This window comes from Petaurus breviceps, unplaced genomic scaffold (genome assembly GCF_028583685.1).
Source record: "Petaurus breviceps papuanus isolate PSGF00001 unplaced genomic scaffold, PetGlider_PUasm1.0 90879, whole genome shotgun sequence".
Taxonomy (NCBI): Eukaryota; Metazoa; Chordata; class Mammalia; order Diprotodontia; family Petauridae; genus Petaurus; species Petaurus breviceps.
Window position 1 is genome coordinate 5708370 of NW_027187368.1, and position 6592 is coordinate 5714961.

The following is a 6592-nucleotide window of genomic DNA, read 5'->3' on the forward strand; positions in this document are numbered from 1 at the left end:
ACTGGGGCCGCCTTTTCTTCATGTATAAAATGAGACAGTTGGACCAGATGATCTTTAAAGCCACCTTGAGCTCTAATATTCTGTGATTCCACAAATCTGGGTTTGGGCAGGGAGTGGTAGGTCCTCTGAGCAATAAGAATCTTAACTTCTTTTTTTTTTGCCTTTTAGAGGGCAACTGGGGATAAGTAACTTGCCCAAGGTTACATGGCTAGTTTTTTTGTGTGGGTGTTAAGTTTCTGAGTCCGGAACTGAACTCGGTTCCTCCTGACTCTGGGGCCGGCACTTTACTCACCGTGCCGCTCTGGAATCTTAACTTCTTAACCACAAATAGTTGATTGATTTCACTACTAAACTGTCTGACTCTCATCCTTTCAAACTCCTGCAGGGTTTCTGGAAGCTCCCAATTCTCTGGGTTGTGTAACACTTGGACAGTAGGTTAGGATTTAGAGATAATTACAGATCATTTCTTTTAACTTTCACTTTATCACTAAGGAAACTGAGGCAGAAAGCAGTTAAGGGTCTTGTACCTGCTCAAGGTTACACAGGTTGTACTTTAAGCAACAGAACCAAGATTCATGCTCAGATGCTTTGATTACATCCACATAACCAGCAAGAGAGTTACACACCCTAGGTTTGGACGGCCAAAACACACGCCTTGTCTCCAGTCAGCATGAGAGCTTCATGTCTTCACATTCAACAACAGTCACCAACATGACTCATATGTTCTGGAAATAGGCCATTTTTGCTTATTAAGTGTCTGTGGGATAGAAGCAGGCCCACTTTGTGTTTATTCCTTTCTTTTGTCAATGTCAAATGAACTCCTTGTCGCCCAGAAGGTCTTTTGCCCAGCCACCTGGAATCCATAGGAGTCATAGCTTTTGTCTTCAGACACCAAGCCCCTTGAATTTCACAGTGCTCAGTACGCTTTGGTAGAATATTCAAAAAAATACACTAGATTAACAATCAGAAGTTGTACATCTTCAGTGATTTGTACACGTTACTTAAGCTTTCTGGGCCTCAGTATCCTCGTGTATAGAATGAGAGGTTTTAATCCCATGAGTTTGAAAACCCTGCCCACTCTAGCATATAGATTAGAGGAGGTCACATAATTTGGTTTTCACTTACTATTCAATGCTAACTTGTAAGAGATTGTCAGTGAAAGGGGGACACAAGAATCCACCATTACTAAATGGTTTTAGTTTTCTAAGGATATTTTTAACACGTTCCAGAAATGGGTCTGAGAAACATTTTGATATGTGACTTTTAACAGGCCTCTAGGCCCAGTTTCTTCACTCAACAAATCCATAACTAAAGAACCACCTTCCAAGAGGAGATTTGAGCTCAGAGATCTCAGTGTACCCTTTTAAAAACATGACAATATATGAAAAATGCTATGCAAACCTCAAAGTGCCTTTAAGTAAGAGTGAAGTATCACTATAATCATCCACACCCAAAAGTGCTTTCATTCCTGAAGGCCCAGTAGTGACAAAAACTAATTGCCCTATTCAGTGGGGACCCATCCAAGCATCCATAATGGAATGGCCCAAACCAGTTCTGGGACATCTACACAGTCCATAGCCAAGGTGTAGAAGAGACCTATTCAATTAATCCCTTCTTGGAGTGAGCTCCTTCTTTGAGACTCTCTCAGCTCCAAGTATCATAGAACATTAGAAATGGAAGGAACATTCGGATGTAGAATGTCAGAGTTAATAATAGTAACTCACATTTATATAGCTACTTACAAATTGCAAAGTACTTTCCACAGCAGAACCCCAAGAGAAAAGCATTGTAAGTGTTATTATTTCCATTTTTCAGATGAAGTAGCTGAAGCTAAGAAAGGTTAAATGACTTGCCCAGGGTCACAAATCTAGTGTCTGAGGGAATATTTGAATTCATATCTCCTAGGAAGCTTTTCTCAATCTCTCTTAATTCTAGTGACTTCCCTCTGTTATTACTTCCTATTTTCCTGTATACAACTTGCTTTGTGTGTAAGTTTTATACACAGCTTTATATATTGTCCACCTCATCCGATGGTTAGCTCCTTGAGGGCAAGTACTGTCTTTTGCTTCTTTTTGTATGCCCAGACATTTAGTGCAGTACCTGGCACATACTAAGTGCTTAACAAATGTTTGCTGGATACCACTAGGTCACGCTGGAACACCAAATGTTAGGTCATTGAAAGAAACTTATAGAATAATGGCACATAGGTTGGGAAGAGGAAACTTGGTCCATAGATTACGGAAACAGAAAGGGACCTTAGGGAACAGGCTGTTAGCGTCAAAAGGGAGATCAAAAGATCATCTATTCTGACTACCTAATTTCATAGATGAGGAAACTGAAGTCCACAGAAGATAAATTACTTATAAAAGGTTTTACATGTAGTTAATATAGTGCCAAGGTCAGGAATTTCCCTCAGCAGTATTATTCCCAGGATCTTCTTGTATCAAATCAGAAGGAGGAGGAAGAGGTTATATGACCATGACTCTATGATTTCCAGAACCCTTTGAGATGGGTTGGTGGAAATTTTCACAAGTCTTGGGTCAGATAACAAATTTCCATGTAATTTACTATCATTTCTTAATATTCTGGATTTGGAGATATAAGGAATCTTAGAAACCCATAGATAAGGGAATTGAAACCTAGAAAAATTAAGTGATTTTCTCCAAGGTCACACAAGTGACAAGAGGTAAAGCCAGTATTTGAACTCAGTCCATCTTGTTCCCAAGTTCTCCATTGCACCTGCTTACTCTATCTAGAGAGAGGAGAAGGGATTTAGTCTTAAGAACATGACTAAGGCAGTCTATAATCTCCTTCCTTGGGCCAAGGTCAGGGATATAGGTATTTGAGTAGCAAAGCAGACCTTTCTTCTCTCTGAATCTTAGACTATTAACTGAACTCCCCCACCTCCTTCCCCAGTGAATCACAGTTACGAACAGGAGTGGGTGGCTCCTCCCTGTCATCTCCTCCCTCCCCCATTCCCCAACAGAGAAGGTGCCTTTGCCAAGTTCCCCCTTTCAATGGCAAGGGACACCACCTGCTATACTGAGTCTTCCTCCTACTCAGAGAATTGGCAGGCTTTACACACCGTGAGGCCAGGAATCATACTGTAATCTAGGGGGAAAAGCAGTGAATTTAGAGTCAGAGAGAGCTTGAGTTCAAATCCTAATTACAAATACTGTGATACTTACTTCCTTGATGACCTTGGACACATTGTTTCCCCTTTATGGGCTTCATATGCCTCATCTGTAAAGTGAGGGGATTATTTTAATCTGTTAGCATGTTAAATGCTAAGGGAAGGAACCTTTGACATCATCTAGTCCAATGCTTTATTACAGATTGGGAAACCCAGGGCCAGGGAAGGGAAATGATGTGCCTAAAGCCTTATAACTAGTTAGTGATAGAACTGGGATTAGAACTCATGATTTCTCATTACATGTTCCTTTAACTGTAGCAAGCAGAGTCCTTCCTTCCCTCCACTCCCACTGATTTCCAATCATATCTGCTTCTCTCTGGCCCACCCAGGGCCAGACCATAGAAGGTTGGGTGACTCACACTTCCATCACTTCCTCAATAGAGAGAGCAATCTCTTCTCTCTTGAATCTTTTGGTTCCCCCTATACTATTTCTTCCCAATTTCCTTCCCTCTTAGTTTCTCAGTTCCATAGTCTTTCAAGATAATATTATTTGGGGAAAATGTTAAGCCCATTTCCCAATGCTCCATCTCCATTCACTAGACAAATAACTTTGAGAAAGGCATAGTCTGCCTCTCAGGAATAAGCCACAGTAATAATAAATATCTCTTCCTCATTCAAGTCAGACTTTTGCCAAATCTCCACCCCTTACCTCACCTTCTTCTTTTCCTCCTCTTCCTCCTCCTTCTATTCCTCCTTCTTCTCCTTCTTCTGAAGAAGAAGGATCTTTTGAAGCTGGATCCTTGTGCTCCCATCCTTGTAAAAGTCCCATCCTCTGAAAATTAAAAAACATTGTAGTGAGGGGCCAGCCTCACCAAAATTAGACAATTTTCTTTATCTTTTTGTGTTATAGACCCCTTTGATAGTCTGCTGATTCTTACAGACTCTTCAGAAAAAAATATATTTTAAATTCATAAAATGAAATATATAACATAAAAAGGAAACTCACTAAGTTGAAATAAAGTTGTACTTTTTTACCAAACAAGTTCATGGACATCCTGAAATTTATCCACAGATACCAGTTTAGAAACCTGCCTTATGGAATCTGAGACACTCAAGATTACAGTCTCAGTGCTACAAGAGAACTCAGGTCCAATTAATGTCTGAAGTACTATGATCTAGTTGAAAGGACACTGAAGTGACAGGAAGAAGATATGGGTCAACTCTTCTAGTTGCTATGAGGGTGACTCTACACATTTCATTTCCTTCTCAGTTTCCCCATTTGCAAAGGGAGAAAAAGGAGTGTACTAACCAATCTTCAAATCCAACTCCAAATTCTCTGCTCTTGAATACAAATCCCTTCCATGGCATCTCTGAACAGTAATCATCCAGGTTCCTGTGATCTCTTGGAATGGAGAGCCTACAAAGCTCCAAACACTGATAAAACTCATTATGAAATGGTGTACTTTTAATATCCTATTAGACCCTTTAGAACATTCAGAGCTAAACACCCACAACTCTCCACTCTGCCACCTCATCTCCAGTCAAACTTAGCTACTCTGTTCCCACATTAAGCTGTGCTCATTACTGCCTTGGTGCCTTTGCTTGTGATTTTGTTTTCCCTAAGTGCAAAGCATAGCCCTCCTCTCTGGCTCTCTAAGTTCTGAACATGCTTCAAGGCCTAGCTCATAGAGCCATGTCCTCCATCCAGCCTTCCTTGATTGCTGTAATGCACAATTCCTTCCTATGAGGACTGGTTATCTGTACCCCTCATTGGACATGTATACCATACTGCCTCGTTTCAAAATGGCTTAGTATGTAATTTTGGACTAGGATATAGAAGACCTGAATTCTAACTCTCCACACTTTTCCACTTGCAGGTCAATTCAGAGAATTCTAGAATACTAAAAGTGGAAGAAACCTTAGGAAATAAGATGTTACAATATAGAATACATATTAGAATTGAAAGTGAATATAGAACATCATTTATTAGAATTCAGAACACAAAAATTAGAATGAACCTTGGAAGTCTATCTAACTTTTGCAATTAGACTTTAAGACATGTGTGGGTGCAGACCACATCTCATATTTGTAATGGGAATGGGAATTTGAAGATCTTCCCTGCCACTTAATATACCCAAGGGGATTTGGAGATCTACCTTGCCCACCAAATAGGCCAAATGTATTCACATGGAGCCTAAGCTGGGAGGAGTTTGATGAATGGTAGAGCAGAGCCCAGAGGAAGCTGGGAATCAGAGCAGTTAGAGCTGGAGGGAGAAGAGGATGTATCCAAGGAGACAGCTAGGCTTGTGTTTGTGGGAAGGCTAAAGGATGGTGTGGCTCCCTGCTGGCCTATGGTGTACTAACTTTTTTGTTATGATGATGGAGTTGACTTTGTAGTGTTAGGTTCTGGTTTTCCGGTATCCAAATAAATGTTTTAAATCTGTCTTTAAATGGAGAGTCTGTTACATTTTGCAATTGAGAACTATGCCTGTATATTCATAGTTGCTGTCAGCTCTGTGAATATTGCGTTGGCGCTACAATATTTCTCTGCTTACCTTCACTGTGCCTAGCACAGTGCCCTGAATATAGTAGGTGCTCAACTAATATTTATTAAGAATCAATGAAGCAGCTTGTCTTGCCATCTTTATTTTCAAAGGATCACAAAATCATTGGAGAATAATATTTAGAGTTGGAGGCAACCTTGCAAATCAACTTTGCAGAATCCAACTCTTTCATTCTAAAGACAGGAAACTGAGGCCCAGGGAGATCATATGATTTTCTTAAAGGCACACAAGTAATGTGACAGAATGAAGACTGAAGCTCTCATCTCTCTCCCTTCTGTTGTCACTGTCATTATGGACACCGGCAACATGCAGCTCATCAAGCTGGCTCAGGTTACCAAGGTACTGGGCAGGACCGGTTCTCAGGGACAGTGCATCCAGGTGTGCGTGGAGTTCATGGATGACACAAGCTGATCCATTATCTGCAACGTGAAGGGCCCCGTGCAGGAGGGGGATGTGCTCACCCTGCTGGAGTCAGAACATGAGGCCCGGAGGCTGTGGTGAGACCAACCAGTAGAGGCCCCTAGGCTGCTGGTCATGGAAGGACTGCTAAGGGATGTGTAAAATAAAAAGTTTTGTCTTAAAAAAAAAAAAATGAAGACTGAGGTTAAGGTAATCTGGCTCAAAATCCAGTGCACAAATGTTACCTCATCTCTTGGACTCTGTGTTATGTCTCTCTGTCTACACACACACACACACACACACACACACACACACACACACACACACACACACACACCTCACTATTTAGAGCAGAAAGGAAGAAGCCAAGGACCAGAGATAGGGAGTGACTTGCCATAGGTGGTTAAGATGGGACCAAAACTCAAGTTTCCTTACTCCCAGTCTGGTATTTCTTATATTGCCTTTCATGAAGTAGAAAGCTTAACTTCTATATTCT

At 41.0% G+C, this 6592-nt stretch overlaps 1 pseudogene; it reads left to right on the plus strand.

Annotated features, from left to right (window-relative positions):
• Positions 1–5958: 5958 nt before the first annotated feature.
• Positions 5959–6289, plus strand: LOC138150511 (small ribosomal subunit protein eS28-like; annotated as a pseudogene).
• Positions 6290–6592: the final 303 nt, after the last annotated feature.